Source organism: Amblyomma americanum, chromosome 1, assembly GCF_052857255.1.
Source record: "Amblyomma americanum isolate KBUSLIRL-KWMA chromosome 1, ASM5285725v1, whole genome shotgun sequence".
NCBI classification, from domain to species: domain Eukaryota; kingdom Metazoa; phylum Arthropoda; class Arachnida; order Ixodida; family Ixodidae; genus Amblyomma; species Amblyomma americanum.
The window spans coordinates 47,906,573-47,925,965 of record NC_135497.1 but is presented as its reverse complement, the minus strand read 5'-3'; positions in this window follow the sequence as shown (position 1 = coordinate 47,925,965).

Below are 19,393 nucleotides of genomic sequence, written 5' to 3'. Positions count from 1 at the left end.
TGATGTGCGATGAGTGACGACATGTAATTGGTACAATTCGAGAAATAAATGAATCACCCTTTTAATCCGTTTTCTAAAAACATGCAAATCTGTAGTTAAATAATTTGTTGACTGGTACAAAATTAAAATGTAGGTAAATGTGACGAGTAGGCGAATCATACGAACCGTTGAAAATTGCACGAAGCATTTTCTTTTGCAATGTTCATACCTTTAGGACGTTATATACCGTTGCGTTTCCCCAGACGAGGAAACAGTAGCTTTGGGGGGAATAGAAAAAATGCCAAAAACAAAGTAATTTTAATTTTGATAGATAATGTATGCCTGTTACGCAACGTAATTAAGACGATTCTAGAAAGTGCTGATGCAAGGTTACTAACAAGTGCATCCCATCTCATCGTACAGCTGAAAGTCAAACCCAATGAGTAAAGGTGTCCACGTACTCGATTACAGTGCCGCTGAGGTATAGCGAAAGTTGGTGAAATACTTGTCTCCTTTTAGAAAGGAAGAGTACCACTTTAGTTTTCTCTTTGTTTAACTTTAGGGAATTAACTGATGACCATGTGGCAAGTGATAAGGGCGTATGGTTTGCGGTATCTACTAAGTGGTGTACCATTGCCAAACCAATCGCCATATTCCTCCTTTCATAAAGATTCCCTCCTTCTCAAATATATCCGCTGATCTCACTCCAAATTCTTGACCCCCTACCACATGAAGCCTCACGTATTTCCTTATATCTATACGATTTCCAAACCGATCCTCAGATTCCTTCCTTAACAAAGTTTCCCTGTCTCAGAAATATCTGCTGATCGCACACCAACTGTTTGATCCTCCACCACATGAGGCCACACGCATTTCTTTATGTGTATACTATTGCCAAAGCGATCCCTAGATTCCTTTCATAATAAAGATTCCCTCTCTCTTAAGCACATCTGCTGAACGCACACAAACTGTTTGACCCCCTGCCACATGAGGCCACGCACATTTCCTTATGTCTATACCATTGCCGAAGCGATCCCCACATTCCTTGCTTAATAAAGTTTCCCTCTCCCTCAAACATATCTGCTCATCGCACGCGAACTGTCTGACCATCTACCACAATAGGCCACACACACTTCCTTATGTCTATACCATTGCAAAAGCCATGCCGATTACTTCCTTATTAAAGTTTCCCTTCGTTCAAATACATCCGCTGATCACACACGAACTGTAATAAAGATTTCCTCTCTCTCAAATATACCCGCTGATCGCACACGAGCTGTTTGACCCTCTACCACATAAAGCGACACGTATTTCCTTATCTCTACACCAATGCCAATGCGATCCCCAGATTGCTTCCCTGATAAAGTTTACCTCTCTCTCAAATAGATCTGCTGATCGCACAAGAATTGTTTCACCCTCTGCCACATTAGGCGAGAAGTATTTCCTTATGTCTATATCATTGCGAAAGCGATCCCCACACTCCTTCCTTAATAAAGTTTCCCTATCCATCAAACATATCTGCTTATTGCACACGAACTGTCTGACCCTCTACCACATGAGGCCACACACATTTCTTTCTGTCTATACCATTGCCAAAGCCATGCCGAATACTTACTTATTAAAGTTTCCCCTCTCTAAAATACATCTGCTGATCGCACACGAAGTGCAATAATGAATCCCTCTTTCTCAAATATACCCGCTGATCGCACACGAACTCTTTGACCCTCTATCACGTAAGCGACGACACGTATTTCCTTATGCCCATACCAATGTCAATGCGACACCAGATTTCTTCCTTATTAGAGTTTCCCTCTCACTCAAATATATCTGCTCATCGCACACGAACCGATCGACCCTCTACCACATGAGGCCGTACGCAATTACGTATGTGTAAACCACTGCCAAAACGATCCACAGATACGTTACTTAATAAAGCATCCTCTCTCTCAAACATATATGCTGATCGCCCACGAAGTGTTTGACACTATACCACATGACGCCACACGTATTTCCTTATGTCTATACCATTGCCAAAGCGATATCCAGATTCCTTCCTTAATAAAGTATCCCTCTCAAATATATCTGCTGATCGCACACGAACTGTTTGACCCAGTACGACATGAGGGCACATGTATTCCCGTATGTCTATAAATTCTCAATGCGATCCCCAGATTCATTCCATAATAAAGTTTTCCTCTCTCTCACATATATCCGCTGATCGCACACGAGCAGTTCGACCCTATACATCCTGAGGCCACACGTATTTCCTTACGTTTATATTATTGCCGAAGCGATCCCCAGATTCCTCCGTTAATAAAGATTACCTAGCTCTCATAAATATATCCGCTCATCGCACATGAACTGTATGACACGCTACCTCATGAAGCGACACGTATTTTTTGTCTATACTATTCCCAAAGCGATCCCCAGATTCCTTCCTTAATAAAGTTTCCCTCCTAAATATATCTGCGGGTCGCACACGAACTGTCTCACCATCTACCGCATGAGGCCACACCCACTTCCTTATGCCTATACCATTGCCGAAGCGAACCCCAGATTTCTTTCTTAATAAAGATTCGTTCTCTTTGAAACATATCTGCTGATCGCACACGAAGTGTCTGACACTCTACCACATGAGGCCATACGTATTTCGTTATGTCTATAGTATTGCCAAAGCGATGCCCAGATTCCTTCCTTAATAAAGTTTCCCTCTCCCTCAAACATAACTGCTGATCGCACATGAACTGTTCGACCGTCTACCGCATGAGGCCACACGTACTTCCTACGAGTATACCGTTGGCAACGCGATCCCCAGAGTCTTTCATTAATAAAGATTCCGTCTATCTCAAATATACCCGCTGATCGAAAACGAACTGTTTGACCCTCTGCCAAAAGAGGCCACACGTATTTCCTTATGTCTATGCCATTGCCAAAGCGATTCCCATATTCCTCCGTTAATAAAGATTCCTCCTCTCAAGTATACCTGCTGCCTGCACACGAACTGTTTCACCGTCTACCAAAAGTGCCACACGTACCTCTTTATCTCTATACCATTGCCAAAGCGATCTCCAGACTTCTTCCGTAATGAAGTTTGCCTCGCTCTCAAATATATCTGCTGATCGCACACAAACTGTTTGACCCAGTACCATATCAAGTCATACGTATTTCCGTATGTCTATAACATTCCCAATGCAATCTTCAGATTTCTTTATTAAAGTTTGCCTCTCCCTCAAACATACCTGCTCATCGCACACAAACTGTTTCTCCATCAACCACATGAGGACACACCCACTTCCTTATGCCTATAACGTTGCCAAAGCGAATCCCAGATTTCTTCCTTAATAAAGTTGCCCTCGTTCTCAAATATATCAGCTGGTCGCACGCGAACTGTTTGACCCAGTACCACATGAGGCCATACGTATTTCCGTATGTCTATAACATTCCCAGATCGATCTCCAGATTCCTTCCTTAAAGTTTCCCTCCCTCACAAATATATCCGCTGATCACACTCGAAATGTTTGACCCTCTATCACATGAGGCCACACGTATTTCTTTGTCTATACCATTGCCAAAACGATCCCCAGATTCCTTCCTTAATAAAGTTCCCCTCTCTCTCAAGCATAACTTCTCACCGCTCACAAACTGTTTGACCCTGTATCACAGGAGGCCACACGCAGTTCCTTGTCTATAGCACTGCCGAAGCGATCCCGATCCCCTCCTTAATGCCGTTTCCCTCTCTGAAACATAACTACTGATCACACACGAACTGTTTGAACATCTACCTCATGAGGCCACACGTATTTCGGTACGTCTATACCATTGCCAAAGCGATCACCAGATTCCTTCCTTAATAAAGTTTCCCTCTCTCTCAAACATAACTTCTGATCGCACACAAACTGTTTGACCCTCTATAATATGAGGTCGCGCGTATTCCCTCATATCCATAAATTTGCCTAACATATCCAAAGATTCCATCCCTAAAAAAGATTCCCTCTGTCTCAAAAATATATCTTTATCGCACACGAAGTGTTTGACCTTAAACCACATGAGGCCACACATATTTCCTTATGTCTATACCATTGCCAAAACGATCCCCAGATTTCTTGCTCAATAAAGCTTCCCTCTCTCTCAAAGATATCTGCTGATCGTGCACGAAGTGCTTAAACCTCTACCACATGAGGCCACTTTCATTTTCTTATGTCTATATCATTGCCAAAGCGCTCCCCTGATTCCTCCCTTAGTAAAGATTCCCTCTATCTCAAATATACCCGCTGATCGCAAACGAACTGTTTGACCCTCTACCACAACGAGGCGACAAGTATTTCCTCATGTCTATATCATTGCCAAAGCGATCCCCACATTTCTTCCTTTATAATGCATCCCTCTCCCTCAAACATATCTGCTGATCGCACACGAACTGTCTGAACCTCTACCACATGAGGCCACATACATTTCCTTATGCCCATACCATTGCCAAGCCATGCCGATTACTTCCTTATGAAAGGTTCCCACTCTCTCGAATATATACGCTGATCGCACACGAACTGTTTGACCCTCTACCACAAGCGGGCACACGCATTTCCATATGTACATGCCATTCCCAAATCGATCCCCAGCTTCCTTAATAAAGTTTCCCTTTCTGTCAAATATATCTGCTGATCGCACACGAACTTTTTGAACCTCTACCACATGAGGCCACACGGATTTCCTAATCACGATACTATTGCCAAAGCGATTCCGAGATTCCTTACATAATAAAATTTCCCGTTCTCTTAAATATACAAACTGATCGCACACGAACTGTTTGGCCCTCGACCACATGAGGCGACACGCATTTTCTTATGCCTACACTATTCCCAAAGCAAACCGCACATTCCTTAATAAAGTATCCTTCTCTCTCAAACATATGTCCTGATCGCACACGAACTGTTTGACCCTCTATCACATGAGGCCACACCTATTTCCTTGTGTAAACACCACTGCCAAATCGATCCCCAGATTCGATGATTAAAGTTTCCCTCTCTCTCAAATATACCACTGATCACACACGAACTGTTTGACCATCTACAAGGGGCCTCACGTATCTCCTTATATCCATAAATTTGATTAACCGACCCCGATTCTTTCCTTAAGAGTTTCCCTCTGTCTCAAACATATCTGCTGATCGCACACGGACTGTTTGACCCTCTACCACATGAGGCCACACGTATTTCCTTATCTCGATACTATTGCTAAAGCGATTCCTAGATTACTTCTAAAATAAAGTTTCCCTCTCTCTCAAATACACCCGCTGATTCGTGTTTGACCCTCGACCACATGAGGCGACACGTATTTCCTTATGCCTGCACTATTGCCAAAGAAAACCGCACATTTCTTAATATAGTTTCCTTCTCTCTCAAACATATATCCTGATCGCACACGAACTGTTTGACAGGCTAACACATGAGGCCACACCTATTTCCTTGCGTGTACACCACTGCCAAATCGATCCCCACATACGTTCATTGAAGTTTCCCTCGCTCTCAAATATATCCACTGATCACACAGGAACTATTTGACCATCTACAACAAGAGGCCTCACGTATCTCCTTATATACATAAATTTGCCTAACCGACCCCCGATTCTTTCCTTAAGAGTTTCCCTCTGTCTCAAAAATATCTGATGATTGCACACGAACTGCTTGGGCCTCTACCACTTGGCGCTACACTTATATCCTTATGTCTATACAATTGCCAAAGTGATCCCCAGACTCCTTCTTTAATAAAGATTCCCACTTTCTCAATTATATCCGCTGATCGCAAGTTAACTGTTTGACCCTCTACGACAAAAGGCCTCACGTACCTCCTTATATCTATAAATTTGCCGAACCGACCCCCCGATTCCTTCCATAAGAGTTTCCCTCTGTGCCAAAAATGTCTGCTGATCGCACATGAACTGTTTGGCCCTCTACCACATGAGGACACCCGTATTTTCTTGTCTATACCATTGCCAAAGCAATCCCGATTCCGGCCTTAATAAAGTTTCTCTCTCTCTCTCTCTCAAACATATCTGCTGATCGCACACGAACTGTTTGAACATATACCACATGAGGTCACACATATTTCCTTATGTCTATACCATTGCTACAGCTATCCCCAGATTCCTTGCTCAATAAAGACTCCCTCTTTCTCAAAAATATCTGCTGATCACGCATGAACTGTTTCACGCTCTTAAACATGAAGCCACAAGCATTTACTTATGTCTATATCTTTGCCAAAGCGATTCCCAGATTCTTTCCTTAAAGTTCCTCTCTCTCTCAAATATACCTGGTGATCGCACACGAACTGTTTGACCCTATACCACATGAGGCGGCACGTATTTCCTTATGTCTATACCATTGCCAGTGCGATCCTCTGATTGCTTCCTTAATAAAGATTCCTTCTCTTTCAAAAATATCTGCAGATCGCTCACGAAATGTTTCACCCTCTACCACATGAGGCCAAACGTATATCCTTATGTTTATACCATTTCCAAAGCGATTCCGAGATTCCTACCTTAATAACGTTTCCCTCTCTCTCAAACATATCCGCTGATCGCACACGAACTGTTTGACCCTCTGCCACATGTGGCGACACCGATTTCCTTATGCCTATACCATTGCCAATGTGATCATAAGATTCCATCCTCAATAAAGTTTCCTTCTCTCTCAAACATATCTCCTGATCGCACACGGACTGTTTCCCCATCTACCAATGAGGCCACACGTATTACCTTATGCCTATGCAATTGCCAAATCAAACCGCACATTCCTTCCTTAATAAAGTTTCCCTCTCTCTCAAATATACCTGCTGCTCGCACACGAATTGTTTCACCATCTACCACAAGCTGCCACACGTACTTCCTTATGTCTATTACACTGCCAAAAGAATCCCCAGATTCCTTCCTTAATAGTTGCCCTCTGTCTAAAACATATCTGCTGATCGCACACTAACTTTTTCACCCTCTACCACATGATGCCATTTGTATTTCCGTCAGTCTATACCATTTACAATGCAATCCCCAGAATCCTTCCAGAACAAAGTTTCTCTATCTCACAAATACATACGCTGATCGCACAAGAACTGTTTCACCCTGTACAACATGAGGCCACACGCATGTCCATATTTCCATATCATTGCCAAAGCGATCCCCAGCTTCCTTAATAATGTTTCCCTCTTTGTCAAATATATCTGCTCATCGCACACAAACTGTATGACCCTCTATCACAAGAGGCCACACGTATTTCTTTATGTCTATACCATTGCCAATGCGATCCCCAGATTCCTTCCTTAATAAAGTTCCCATCTCTCTCAAGCATATCTGCTGATCGTGCACGAACTGTCTGACCCTCTACCACATGAGGCCACACACATTTCCTTATGTCTATACGATTTCGAAAGCGATCCCGATTCCTTCCTTAATAAAGATTCCCGCTCCCTCAAATATACACGCTGATGGCACACGAACTGTTTTACCTTCTACCACTTGAGGCCACACGCATTTCTTTAACGTATATACCATTGCCAGAGCGATCCCATGATTCCTTCCATAATGCCGTTTCCCTTTCTCAAACATTACTCCTGATCACACACGAACTGTTCTGACCTCTACCTCACGAGGCCACACGTATTTCGGTGTCTATACCATTGCCAAAGCGAACACCAGATTCCTTCCTTAATAAAGTTTCCCTCTCTCTCAAACATAACTGCTGATCGCACACGAACTTTTTGACCCTCTGCCACATGAGGCCTCACATATTTCCTGATATCCATAAATTTGCCTAAACGATACAGATTCCTTCCCTAAAAAAGTTTCCCTCTGTCGTTCTTTTTTGCGCTCCTGCATCCGCGACCAAAACGTACTACATAATTTGTGGTGAGCGAAACACAGTAAATGTATTCCCTGCATGCTTACCAAACGACACATTTTTCATGATCTGTATTTAATGCACTGTTATTGCTTTCAACACGCTGTCGCTTTTTCGCATCATAGACCACTCGGGCACAGAAGAAGCGCGGAGTAACAAGGCTCTCTTTATTTCCCAGTCAGGACTACTTCTGTACATTTCACAGCGTTGTACCTGATGTATGAAACAGAGAAGAGAGAGCCCTGTGTCGTTTGCAAAAAAAATGGGTGATCATTATCGTCATCACACTGAATGGCACGCGACGATGCTGCTGGTCAACGACTGCCCGCCCATGCGTTGCCAGCAAATACCAGGCAGAACTAACCCTCCGGCTGAAAAGCGCTGGGAACAGCCCCGAAAAAACTTGCACACTAGCGAATAGCTTTCCAGCTGCCGCAGAACAGGACACAGCGTAGGAAACTGACTGGCTTCCTGCCGTTTCTCCGAGGCCACAGGTGTTGGAGAGAAGTAAGCAGAGTACACGAGACGTGTCAAAACTATAGGCCGAACCACGGGGAGCGGGAATAAAATCACGAACTCGGAAAACGCCACAATCAGCGGCTGGCGCGCGGACAACGCTGGGCTGTTGGCAGAGTCAACTGCGCGCAGTTGCCTTGAATCGTGGAGCTAAAGGAGCGTTCGCACTGGCGAGTCGCGGAGGTCGCGCGACCGGTTTAATTGATGCGCCCCCTCTCCACTTTCCTATGGCTGAAATCTGTGGCGCGATGTTCGCGACTCGACAGTGTCTCCCGCTAACCACAACGCGTTTGTCCGCTGTCTGAAAGGCCGATGCGTTGGAGGCAGACACGGTTCACGGCATAATCTTTGCAATTTATGCCGCATCGCGGTTAGACTCCAGTCTCTGCGTGCGCATCCAACGACAAAAAGCGGTGAGATGTGGTCAGCTTGAGCTACTCAACATGCTAGCGAGCGTCTTTATCATGGCTGTACATTTGTTTTTGTCAGGCCTCCTTGTGATTTTTTTCTTTTTCACTTAACGGCAGTAAGTAACAGTATTTCCGAAGACCACCAGTCTGAAAGTGGCCCGCGATGGGGCCTTGCATTAAGCGAAGTAAATGAAAAAAAAACATATCTGTAGGTAGGAGCAGAGAAGCAGGTTTCCGTGTTATTTTGTAAAGGCACCTTTTATCAACCGGTAAGAATTAGGCATAGCCAAGTCGACTCGAGGATCCTCGAGGTAAATTCAAGAAACTGAAGTTTCAATAGCATCTCTTGAGAACTGCGGCTTGTAGCGTTGCTCTTCCAAACGAAAGGAATGCGAGAGCTGACGTATTTGATGCTGGCGGAGTTGATGACCCGATTGACGCGCGTGTGGAAGAGTGCGGGACCGTTATTCTGCTTACAAAGTTAACAACAAATTGCCTTTAAACTACTGAGCATGAAGGCGAAATTCTCCCAGCAAAGTTATGATGGTTCTTCTCCTTGCACCAGGGGTGCGCCATCGGAGACGGTAGTTGACTCGAAAGCTCCTTGCACCTGAAGTGCTCCGTCGGTGACGGTGTAATGACGACTTGCAACGACGGGATGCAAAGAAAAAATGAACGCCAGTTTATGTAAAGGAGATCTACAGAATGTACAGCATGTTAAACAGAGTGACAAATAAAACAGAAGTGGCTAAGAGAGAAATATTTCCTCCTCGGCACCGCCGAAGGTGCAGAACGCCTAAACCAAGCCCAGGGCGACGGATTGGCCTCCCAGCCGCCGCGGTGCCTGAGTGGTTATGGCGCTTTTCTGCCGGCCCGAAAGACGCGGGTTCGATCCCGGCCGCGGCGGTCGAATTTCGATGGAGGCAAAATTCTAGAGGCCCGTGTACGGTGCGATGTCAGTGCACGTTAAAGAACCCCAGGTGGTCGAAATTTCCGGAGCCCTTCACTACGGTGTCTCTCATAGCCTGAGTTGCTTCGGGACGTTAAACCCCTATAAACCAACCATTGGGCTTCAGGACTCGATTTCAAACCCTCGGAGTCCGTCTCACATTCAGGAAGCATCCAATAGCAGCAAGCCTCAACACGATTGGTTCTTTACTGCGTGCAACCCCCTTCAACTTTAACGGTATTAAAAACTCCTACCCAAAAGACAAAATCCAAAAAAGTGATTAAATTAGTTACAACATGCGGAGCAAACAGCGATCTCGGCAAAACCGGCTGGCTCGCCTTGTCGAAACTTCTTTGGTGAACGGGACGTCAGCCGCTGTCGCCAGCGGTTTAGGGACGGTGTCGGGTCGAGGGACGTTTTTCGGTTTGCATGCACAAATGTAATGGCCCTGGAGTCCTGACAAACCGTTGACCGCCAGCCACACTGTTGCGCCCCTTTTCCAATCCTTCGGAAACCGTAACTAATTGGCCGGAATCGGTCGCGCAACATTTGCGACTCGCCAGTAGCCTCGTATAGATGAGGCCGACTTTGTGCGTGGAGCGGGGCGCGCCACATGTCAGCCCCGGCCGCGTTTTAATGAACCCGTTTTCTGTCGGGCAGAGATCGCCGCTATCCCTAGCGTCGAGCATGCAAGCCACGCGCGAACGCTAGAAGAGGAGGAGGAACGCCCAGGCTTGCGCAGCGCCGCCAGACCAGATGGGAGAGAAAGCGCTAACCCAGCCCGACACCCTACTCGACCAGACTTTTGTCGGGCTCTTGTAAACTCCCCAAGTGTGAATCCTGAATCCGCCTTTACTGCGACGGAGCGCTGTATACCGTCCCTCAACCGACCGCAATTTTTTCAGTGCGCCACCGCCTGAGCGAGCGTCGCCGGCCCCCAAGTCTGACTCACAGAAGCCTCCCAATCTGTGGGATTTTTCTTTCTATCGAGCACCATTAAAATGCACGATACACTTAAAATGCATTTTCGATGCCGATACTTTCATTTTTTCGGCAAGAGATACCTAATACCAATGCACAAAATGCATCGAAAGATAGTACCGAAGATTCATGCATCTTCGATACTGTCAATGCCTGCTGCCACAATGGGCAGGTATGTGGCAATCGAAATGAACTTTTTAAAATTGTTTTCATAGCGCGGGGAACAGGTATCTCACAACCCGGTGGGCATGTTGCCGTGTTCCATCGTGGCGAGGTTGTAATGACGTCGCAAGGTCACGTGAACACTCCCCACCAATAATAAAAATGTCACTTGCCACGCTGAGCAGTTTGTTCCGTCCTATGGGATGGTTGTGATGATGTCATAAGGCCACGTGACCTTTCAAGGAATTACAACCAGAGGTGGGCAAATGCGCTCATTTTTACTTTTCTTCCCTCGCCCTCACATTTGAATCCATGGTCCTAGCTCACCCTCACCCTCACATCATCGGCTCTCCCTCGCTCCCACCCTCACTTCTAGTCAATTTTAAAACTCGAGTTTACTTTCTAGTCGGCAACTTCTGGCGATATTACTGAGTAATAAACATACAAGACTAGCCCTCAAGGTACTATTCGACGAGAGGCTCGATGCTCATAGTGTTGTATGTGTGCGGGCATGTGTGTGAGTTCTTTGAACTAATCCGTGAGACAAAACCGAGCTTGTTACGAGCTGAGCCCCGAAATATCCCTTTGTATTTAATTCTGGCACGCACTGCATGCATACATGCGCCCTGCACTTATAACAGTTCACTGTTATCTATATGAACTGCTAAAATGAGTCAGCTCGTTGCTGTGTGGGTGTACAAAAAATGTACGCCAACAATATCTAGAAAACAATTCAGGAGCGTTTACCACGACAATTACATTAAGTGCTAAGCACAGTGTAGACTCCGAACAAGAAAATGTTTACAATTACTTTAATTACCATTACCCGATGTCATAGAGATAGCACTGGGTCTTCTGAATTTCACTGCTTCGAATTTCCTGCCATTTCGTGAGGCTTGCTGCATGCTTGTCTGATGCTTCCACTCGCAGGGATGGAAAATGATGAAGTCCACGCTTTCAAACTACAGCTAAGAGACTGGCAGTTTAACACGCGTGACCACAGCTCCGTGACGAAAACGACGACATTGCAAGCACAGCTTGAGAATTTGGCAGTTTTTTTATTGTTTTCGAAAAGTGTGCCATGAGGCATAAGGTGAAAAAAGGGGAGGAATGTGGGAGATTGAAAGTCAAAAAAGGAGTGGAGACCCGTTGCGCTCAGGTAGTCGCAGAAGTTGCTAATGAAACGATTGTTCATAGTCCACTTCACGTAGTCACGTTCGCGGTTCCACCGCAGGCCGTTCGTACAAGCAGGATGTTAAGATCTCTCCCAACTGATTGCTCATCTGGGGGGAGTGTACGAGTCGACCGACATTAACCAACCGGAGTGGCACGCCCTCTTGGTGATGTGCTCAGACTTACCTCATATCGAAAAAGCCGCTAGGTGGCGCCGCCCTGTTTAGCTGGCTGTCTATCGAGCTCCGCTTTCACCTGCCCCCTGGCCTAATCCAGTTCTTCGCCCGCCCCTGGACTTCCTTTCCATCGTTTCCGGAAGGCTTCCGAAGCACGTGGATACCATCGGCATCACGGCCCGCTGCCGGGCTGGCCCTTCAAGCGCCTCCAAAAGTCTGAAGCGGCGCGGCGCCTCGCTAACCCTAACGCGCCGCGCCTGCACCTCTGCAATGCAGCGTCTCGCGAAGCCCCTGCAGCCCAGACCCACTGATGCCGCCACCGCGGGGCCTACTCCAACCGCCCACGCCACCGCGCAAAATCCTGTCGCAACCAACACTGTGAGCGACGCTGGGAGCTCCGGATCGACGGCCGCGGCGCAGCCGGCAGCGTTCGTCGTCGCCGCAGCGTCCACTGCTCGCCAACTCCACGCTCTAAGAGACGTCAACACCTTTGGGCCCATAGACGCGTCGCAGCCGCCTGCGTTCGTCGACGCCGCCGGTGCCGCCGCGCCTACACCAGCCACATTACCCGCTGACACCAAGACCTGCAGCCCGGCACCAGCGTCGCAGATTGCGCCCCAGACTGACGATTCGTCGGCAGACATGGACTTCATGGCGTCCCCGGTAGACGACACTCCATCCCCGGAAATCGGCTGGAGCACCATCGGTGCCAGCCGTAAGCCTGCTTCCGCCACCCGACCCCGCTCCGAGCTCATCACTGTTGGCATACAACTCCCTCCTGGTACCCTCAATCCCAAGCTGCCTCTCTACGACGTGCTCGCCGCAGTCACCTCCGCTGCACAACTTTCCTCCAAGACCAGTGCAGACATCACCCTTCAGGCCAAGCCAGCCCAAAGCCTTGTGTTTTTAAAAACTCATTCTCCTCTCACCGCCCACCTCCTACTTTCTATCACGCACCTTCACCTTCACGGTAAGCCTGTCAGCATCAAAACTTATTCCCCCCATCCTCCCATCTCATGCCTCGGCGTCATCCATAACGCCGGTGGCCACTTCACTCCTGATGAGCTCATGCATGAACTAGAATCTTTCAAAACAGATATTCTCGCTGCTCGCATGATGGGATCCACTCAATCAGTGCTCATAACGTTCGCTGGTACCGTCATCGCCCACTTTGTATATTTCAAACGCGTTGCCTTCCGGTGCCGTCCTCATAAACCTAAGCCTCCCACCTGCACCCGTTGTCTCACTCTAGGCCGCCGCGCCCACCAATGCCCCCAGCACAGCGTTCCGGCAAAGTGCCGTCGCTGTGCTGCTCCTCTACCCGCTGACCCTTCCGCTCATGTGTGTGCCCAGCCCTGGTGCGTTCATTGCCAGGTAAATACCCACCCCTCCCTCGACCCCACTTGCCCCTTCCTCCTTGCTAAACAACGCGAGTGTGCTAAAGCTGCATACCTCCGACGCCTAGCTTTGCGCCGGGCCACTCAACCCACCACCCCCTCCTCCTCCTCCTCGTCCTCCTCCTCTAATCATGAATATCCATCAGCTCCGATCACGTCACCACCAGGCTCCTTCGCCGCCATAGTTAAAGGATCCTCGGTGCCAGCGTCCCTCTCTTCCACTACACCACCCTCTCCATCCTTGACTGACGCGAGCCGCTCCTTCGACCTCCGGCTCGCAATGCTGGAACGCCAGCAGCGAGAGCAGCAGCGCATTTCCCACGATCTACAACAGCAGATACATGCCTTGACTCAAACCCTCCAGACAACCACCTCCTCTCTTACCTCCCAGCTTAGCAAGCTAAATGAGCACCTTGCCACGTTCCCCACTCCCTCCTCCAGCGCCCAGGTCGCCCCTTTGGCTGACTTTGTCGAAACCACCACACAGGCACATCACACTCGCTTGGTTCAGCTGGAAACTTCGGTTCTCCAGATTCTTACCACCCTCCAAGCACAATCAAAGCAATTGGAATCTTTAACATCTATGCTCCAATCCGTCCATGAGTCACTGCCCCCCGGCAAAAAAGAAGGAACGCGTACCATCGCGTTCCTCTCCACTCTCATAATGGCGTTTGGCGAGGACCTCGAAATTGTGCAGTGGAACTGCCGAAATCTTTGCCACAATAAGACCCCCCTCCACCAGTACCTACTCACCCGCCCCTCTCTGCCTCATTTTCTCCTTCTCCAGGAGACCCGGACGGCCCGCAATGTCCCAGGCTACCGCGCCCTACCATGCCACTACGGCCACGCCACTTGGGTCTATTTATGTACGCAGTGACGTGCTCGTAGAGCAAATTGACATCCCCTCCACCCTCCTTAAATATTTAGTTTGTGTGGTTTATTACCACCCTTCTTCCCGCATCTCACTCGTCCTTTTGTCTTTTTACAACCCCCCTGTCACTTCCTCTTTATTCTCTGCTCTGGGCAAATTCCTTCACTCTCTTCCTTCTACCTCCCATCTCCTCTTTGGTGGTGACTTTAATGTCCCTCACACACTCTGGGGCTACCCACAAACCCTCAAACCCGGCCGCCTCCTGCATTGTCTGGCCCAGGAACGCCACCTCACCCTTCTTAATACTCCTGGCTCTCCTACTCGAGCGGGCATTGCCTCACAACGCCCCACGACGCCCGACCTCACTTTCTCTCGGGGTTCACTTTCCTTTCACTGGCAGGTGACAGCCGAAACTCTTCTAAGTGACCACTTTCTCATCCATATCACCACCTCTCTTTCCCACATCCCTCACTGTCATCCGGTTATTCACACTGACTGGCATGCTTTTCGCACTAATCTCGCCTCCGACTCCTTTCAATCCTACGACGACTGGACGTCGCGCATCTCTGCAGCGCTCACGTCCAGTAGCCGTCACGTTCGCTCTCGTTACCCAATCCAGGACCCAGATCCACACCTCATCCGTTTATGGCGTCGCCGTAAACGTCACAGTGTTGGTTGCGACAGGATTTTGCGCGGTGGCGTGGGCGGTTGGAGTAGGCCCCGCGGTGGCGGCATCAGTGGGTCTGGGCTGCAGGGGCTTCGCGAGACGCTGCATTGCAGAGGTGCAGGCGCGGCGCGTTAGGGTTAGCGAGGCGCCGCGCCGCTTCAGACTTTTGGAGGCGCTTGAAGGGCCAGCCCGGCAGCGGGCCGTGATGCCGATGGTATCCACGTGCTTCGGAAGCCTTCCGGAAACGATGGAAAGGAAGTCCAGGGGCGGGCGAAGAACTGGATTAGGCCAGGGGCAGGTGAAAGCGGAGCTCGATAGGCAGCCAGCTAAACAGGGCGGCGCACCTAGCGGCTTTTTCGATATGAGGTAAGTCTGAGCACATCACCAAGAGGGCGTGCAACTCCGGTTGGTTAATGTCGGTCGACTCGTACACTCCCCCCAGATGAGCAATCAGTTGGGAGAGATCTTAACATCCTGCTTGTACGAACGGCCTGCGGTGGAACCGCGAACGTGACTACGTGAAGTGGACTATGAACAATCGTTTCATTAGCAACTTCTGCGACTACCTGAGCGCAACGGGTCTCCACTCCTTTTTTGACTTTCAATCTCCCACATTCCCTCCCCTTTTTTCACCTTATGCCTCATGGCACACTTTTCGAAAACAATAAAAAAACTGCCAAATTCTCAAGCTGTGCTTGCAATGTCGCCGTTTTCGTCACGGAGCTGTGGTCACGCGTGTTAAACTGCCAGTCTCTTAGCTGTAGTTTGAAAGCGTGGACTTCATCATTTTCCATCCCTGCGCGTGGAAGCATCAGACAAGCATGCAGCAAACCTCACGAAATGGCAGGAAATTCGAAGCAGTGAAATTCAGAAGACCCAGTGCTATCTCTATGACATCGGGTAATGGTAATTAAAGTAATTGTAAACATCTTCTTGTTCGGAGTCTACTCTGTGCTTAGCACTTAATGTAATTGTCGTGGTAAACGCTCCTGAATTGTTTTCTAGATATTGTTGGCGTACATTTTTTGTACACCCACACAGCAACGAGCTGACCATTTTAGCAGTTCATATAGATAACAGTGAACTGTTATAAGTGCAGGGCGCATGTATGCATGCAGTGCGTGCCAGAATTAAATACAAAGGGATATTTCGGGGCTCAGCTCGTAACAGTCTCGGTTTTGTCTCACGGATTAGTTCAAAGAACTCACACACATGCCCGCACACATACAACAGTATGAGCATCGAGCCTCTCGTCGAATAGTACCTTGAGGGCTAGTCTTGTATGTTTATTACTCAGTAATATCGCCAGAAGTTGCCGACTAGAAAGTAAACTCGAGTTTTAAAATTGACTAGAAGTGAGGGTGGGAGCGAGGGAGAGCCGATGATGTGAGGGTGAGGGTGAGCTAGGACCATGGATTCAAATGTGAGGGCGAGGGAAGAAAAGTAAAAATGAGCGCATTTGCCCACCTCTGGTTGTAATTCCTTGAAAGGTCACGTGGCCTTATGACATCATCACAACCATCCCACAGGACGGAACAAACTGCTCAGCGTGGCAAGTGACATTTTTATTATTGGTGGGGAGTGTTCACGTGACCTTGCGACGTCATTACAACCTCGCCACGATGGAACACGGCAACATGCCCACCGGGTTGTGAGATACGTGTTCCCCGCGCTATGAAAACAATTTTAAAAAGTTCATTTCGATTGCCACATACCTGCCCATTGTGGCAGCAGGCATTGACAGTATCGAAGATGCATGAATCTTCCGTGCTATCTTTCGATGCATTTTGTGCATTGGTATTAGGTATCTCTTGCCGAAAAAATGAAAGTATCGGCATCGAAAATGCATTTTAAGTGTATCGTGCATTTTAATGGTGCTCGATAGAAAGAAAAATCCCACAGATTGGGAGGCTTCTGTGAGTCAGACTTGGGGGCCGGCGACGCTCGCTCAGGCGGTGGCGCACTGAAAAAATTGCGGTCGGTTGAGGGACGGTATACAGCGCTCCGTCGCAGTAAAGGCGGATTCAGGATTCACACTTGGGGAGTTTACAAGAGCCCGACAAAAGTCTGGTCGAGTAGGGTGTCGGGCTGGGTTAGCGCTTCCTCTCCCATCTGGTCTGGCGGCGCTGCGCAAGCCTGGGCGTTCCTCCTCCTCTTCTAGCGTTCGCGCGTGGCTTGCATGCTCGACGCTAGGGATAGCGGCGATCTCTGCCCGACAGAAAACGGGTTCATTAAAACGCGGCCGGGGCTGACATGTGGCGCGCCCCGCTCCACGCACAAAGTCGGCCTCATCTATACGAGGCTACTGGCGAGTCGCAAATGTTGCGCGACCGATTCCGGCCAATTAGTTACGGTTTCCGAAGGACTGGAAAAGGGGCGCAACAGTGTGGCTGGCGGTCAACGGTTTGTCAGGACTCCAGGGCCATTACATTTGTGCATGCAAACCGAAAAACGTCCCTCGACCCGACACCGTCCCTAAACCGCTGGCGACAGCGGCTGACGTCCCGTTCACCGAAGAAGTTTCGACAAGGCGAGCCAGCCGCTTTTGCCGAGATCGCTGTTTGCTCCGCATGTTGTAACTAATTTAATCACTTTTTTGGGTTTTGTCTTTTGGGTAAGAGTTTTAATACCGTTAAAGTTGAAGGGGGTTGCACGCAGTAAAGAACCAATCGTGTTGAGGCTTGCTGCTATTGGATGCTTCCTTAATGTGAGACGGACTCCCGAGGGTTTGAAATCGAGCCCTGGAGCCCAATGGTTGGTTTATAGGGGTTTAACGTCCCGAAGCAACTCAGGCTATGAGAGACACCGTAGTGATGGCTCCGGAAATTTCGACCACCTGGGGTTCTTTAACGTGCACTGACATCGCACAGTACACGGGCCTCTAGAATTTTGCCTCCATCGAAATTCGACCGCCGCGGCCGGGATCGAACCCGCGTCTTTCGGGCCGGCAGCAAAGCGCCATAACCACTCAGGCACCGCGGCGGCTGGGAGGCCAATCCGTCGCCCTGGGCTTGGTTTAGACGTTCTGCACCTTCGGCGGTGCCGAGGAGGAAATATTTCTCTCTTAGCCACTTCTGTTTTATTTGTCACTCTGTTTAACATGCTGTACATTCTGTAGATCTCCTTTACATAAACTGGCGTTCATTTTTTCTTTGCATCCCGTCGTTGCAAGTCGTCATTACGCCGTCACCGACGGAGCACTTCAGGTGCAAGGAGCTTTCCAGTCAACTACCGTCTCCGATGGCGCACCCCTGGTGCAAGGAGAAGAACCATCATAACTTTGCTGGGAGAATTTCGCCTTCATGCTCAGTAGTTTAAAGGCAATTTGTTGTTAACTTTGTAAGCAGGATAACGGTCCCGCACTCTTTCACACGCGCGTCAATCGGGTCATCAACTCCGCCAGCATCAAATACGTCAGCTCTCGCATTCCTTTCGTTTGGAAGAGCAACGCTACAAGCCGCAGTTCTCAAGAGATGCTATTGAAACTTCAGTTTCTTGAATTTACCTCGAGGATCCTCGAGTCGACTTGGCTATGCCTAATTCTTACCGGTTGATAAAAGGTGCCTTTACAAAATAACATGGAAACCTGCTTCTTTGCTCTTACCTACAGATATGTTTTTTTTTCATTTACTTCGCTTAATGCAAGGCCCCATCGCGGGCCTCTTTCATACTGGTGGTCTTCGGAAATACTGTTACTTACTGCCGTTAAGTGAAAAAGAAAAAAATCACAAGGAGGCCTGACAAAAACAAATGTACAGCCATGATAAAGACGCTCGCTAGCATGTTGAGTAGCTCAAGCTGACCACATCTCACCGCTTTTTGTCGTTGGATGCGCACGCAGAGACTGGAGTCTAACCGCGATGCGGCATAAATTGCAAAGATTATGCCGTGAACCGTGTCTGCCTCCAACGCATCGGCCTTTCAGACAGCGGACAAACGCGTTGTGGTTAGCGGGAGACACTGTCGAGTCGCGAACATCGCGCCACAGATTTCAGCCATAGGAAAGTGGAGAGGGGGCGCATCAATTAAACCGGTCGCGCGACCTCCGCGACTCGCCAGTGCGAACGCTCCTTTAGCTCCACGATTCAAGGCAACTGCGCGCAGTTGACTCTGCCAACAGCCCAGCGTTGTCCGCGCGCCAGCCGCTGATTGTGGCGTTTTCCGAGTTCGTGATTTTATTCCCGCTCCCCGTGGTTCGGCCTATAGTTTTGACACGTCTCGTGTAC